The sequence below is a fragment of the Mustela putorius genome, unplaced genomic scaffold, assembly GCF_011764305.1.
Source record: "Mustela putorius furo isolate JIRA1106 unplaced genomic scaffold, ASM1176430v1.1 tig00003923_pilon_pilon_pilon, whole genome shotgun sequence".
Taxonomy (NCBI): Eukaryota; Metazoa; Chordata; class Mammalia; order Carnivora; family Mustelidae; genus Mustela; species Mustela putorius.
Window position 1 is genome coordinate 5,056,800 of NW_025422068.1, and position 3,540 is coordinate 5,060,339.

The window sequence follows — 3,540 nt, forward strand, 5'->3', positions numbered from 1 at the left end:
GAAAGAGACACTCGTATGAATTCAAATACTATTGAACAAGCATGGCTATGAATTAGAGCTCTTTACTATTATAAACATTTGGCCAATTTTTTAAAAATTTAAAAATAGACACTAAGGAATAAATGAAAGTTCAACCTTCGGTGCTTTTCAACACAATACTTAGTACTCTCTCACTTGAGATATAAGTTAGTGAAGTGAAACTTAAACTGTCTACTAATCTTAAAGTTACACCATATACTCATCAACTATCAGATGAGTTATTCTTTTCCTTTGCTCTTCCTTGGTCTGCCTAAATGCTGTATCAAAGAGAGTGATGAACATTATTTTGTGAAATGACTTCATCCCTGCCATCTACGTTAGTTCAAAATGAGAGAGTAGCTTTGAAGCTTGTTACCTGTTTAATCTTAACTTTTAAAACCTATTTTTACAGATGCTTGAAGAGATGGCACATGCACCGCCTTTAATTATAGATGTCTAAGCTGGGGAGCCAGAAAGGCGCAACTGCCCTTCATGAGTTTCTAGAGAGATTTTTGTCCAAACAGGTGAAGCTCAGCTAGACATCCTCCCTGGCCTCTTTATGAATGGGGCTCAATGTGGAAAACCTACCATTGGAAGGGTTTGTCTTAATCCTCCTTCATATGCTCAGTTTTACTATCAATACACTCCATTTGAGTCTCACGCTCTCCCGACTGAGTTAGCCGGGTGACTTACACACTCCGTTTACACAGTAATTTAACACTAAAATAGTTCTTCATTAAAAGAAAGTAGGTGTCGGGCACCTGGGTGGCTCAAGTGGGTTAAGCCGCTGCCTTCGGCTCAGGTCATGATCGCAGAGTCCTGGGATCAAGCCCCGCATCTGGCTCTCTGCTCAGAAGGGAGCCTGCTTCCTCCTCTCTCTCTGCCTGCCTCTCTGCCTGCTTGTGATCTCTTTCTGTCAAATAAATAAAATCTTAAAAAAAAAAAAAGAAAGTAGGTGTATTTCAATCTTTCATTAATAAACTTTCTGAATAAAACTTCATATGTAATTACACAATTTAAACTACTATTTTCAGAGCTGTTCCAATTTGTAAGTGAAGTACTGAGACCATGTGACACTGTAAATGATTTAGGCAGTGGAAGAAGTATACATTTACAGATTTTAGAACGGTGTTCATGAAAGTAGGACCCTAGGGTTCTTACGAGTTAATGTGCACAGAAGTGTTTCATCCACTATATGCTATTCCACTATCGCAGAGTTTTTAAGATGTTAATTAAGCACTGCCCACGTTTTATCAAATGTGTTTTCTGCATCATTTTGTCTAGAAAAAAATTAAAATCAGAAAACCAACCAATGACTTAGAAATAAGAGATAAATCTATTTAGCATGCCCTGTTTTTTTGTTTTGTTTTGTTTTTTATATGAGCAATCATCTGATTTATAAAAAATGCAATAATATTTAAAATGATACAAAATATCAATTTCAAAACAATACCAAAAAGAGAGTGTATTTAACTATATTCAGCTTATCACAGGAAAAGGGTAAGAAGAATAACTCATGCTATAGCATGTTGCTAATATGAACCGGCAATAGAAAAAATTGGTAAAGGAAGGCAGAGGAGCTCTATCTTTTAAGAATTAGAACCAAGGGGCTCCATAATCATCCGGCACCCACTCAATGTTGTACCTATGTTTAGAAATGTACATGATGGGAACTTCAGGAATCTTCCGGATCCTTCGATTAAGGTCTCCGTCAATTTTGGCCACAATGTAACACTTGTGCTGAGTTACTCTCTGCACTAAGAAGTCATCTGCATAGGTTCCTTTGTGTGTGCACGGTAATTGTTCAAATCTTGGATCCTTGGCAATCCTTAGAGCCACTCGATACTTCCGCCCCAGTTTTTCAATTTCAGCCATTACACAGTCAGTTATACAAGGGATACACTTGGCATAAAGACAATCCATCATTGACTGTACTAAGTCAAGTTTGGCTTTAATGGAAAAGTTGATAAAGTTGGTATCAACCAGGATGTGGTAAGGTGGGCCCAGCTGTGTGTTATATTGGAAGAATAAGCAGGAAGGATGTTGGGGGACTTCTCTTTCCTTGAGTGCACTGGGATCTTTCTTTTCATTTTTTTTTTTTAGGTTTTAATCTATACTTTTCTTTAAGCCTCTGATCTCGGAGACTAAGCATTCGCTTCATAGTCGCATACTTTCTTGCTTTCTTTTGCTTCCCCATGTTCACGTCATACTCTTGTTTCTTCCGGAATCCGTTTTGTTTTGTTTTTAACGAAAATGGTGCCTCAGTTCTAGGCTCCACTGAAGCAGCTCTTACTCAAGTGAAGTGATCTCAACCTTGCCAAATCTTACAGTCCTCCTTTTATTTGAATTTTGAGTACCAGCAACATAATGGATGAATTCTTAAAAGATTTCCTTTGGCATTTATGATGCAATACTCCCGTGATTTCACTTCTACATCCCTCTGTATCACTCCTTCAGTATCGACATGGTAAACATTTGGTTTGTACAATAAACATTAATATGCTTCAACTTTCTTCCCCAAAGCCTCTCTTCATACCATTCTTTCTTCCTCAACCCTCTCGGTCATATGCGTGACTTAAGTTAACTGATAGGAGAAACTTTCACCAACGTATATCTAAGTCCACATATCTTCCTTGAGGTCCGGAATTTTCTGTCTAATTTGAATCTTGACATCTGTTCTTTGATGTCTCAGAGGAGATTCAAAGTCTACATGTCCCAAAGTGAACTTACAGTCTTCATTCACAACACTGATTCTCTGCCAGTGTTCACTATCTCAGAGAAAGGCAATGCCATCAATCCAGTCATTCAACCAGAAACCAGGGAGTTGACACTTGCCTCTACCTCCAGTCTGTTAGCAAGCACTGTCAATTTCACTAAATATATCTACCTCTTTTCTATCTATATCTATCTATATCAAATCTGAAATATTGGTAAGATGCTTTCATTATAGGAATTAAACAACATTGTTGACCTGATTCTCTCAAGAACAATTAAGTCATCATAAAAAGATTCAAGAGAACTAAATTGCCAGGCTACTAGATGGGCTATGTAATACTGGGATTCCTACTAACTTTGACATTCATAAAGAGCTTGCCAATTTTTGCCTCCATTTTTCAAGACAATTTAAAACATGTTTTAAAAAACTCATCTTTGACTCATTTCAGGATTGGCCAGGTGGTGACTAGTTAAACCACTGGAGGGTCTCAGTGGCTCAGACTGATGAAGTTTACTCTCATTTTCTGCTACATGTCTATTTAGGTGAGTGAGGATTCTGTTGTACACATTTCATATCTTAGAGCCAAGCAGAAACCAGCCATGATTGGGTATGATGCCAGAAAGAAAGAAAATGCTGGATCAACAATCAGAAGAAAACCCATTAGTAGCCAGCAGACAATGAGTCCCAGAAGTAACACATATCATTCTTCCTCACAGCTCATGGGCCAGGACTGTTCTCATGTCCATCTCCCAACAGGAGGGCCAGGAAGGATGTGCCGAGTAAGCGATGAGCTGGAAATATTTGTT

At 38.1% G+C, this 3,540-nt stretch overlaps 1 pseudogene; it reads right to left on the reverse strand.

The window, feature by feature from the left end:
- Nucleotides 1–1,614: 1,614 nt before the first annotated feature.
- Nucleotides 1,615–2,241, reverse strand: LOC101682031 (annotated as a pseudogene).
- Between the last annotated feature and the right edge of the window lie 1,299 nt (nt 2,242–3,540).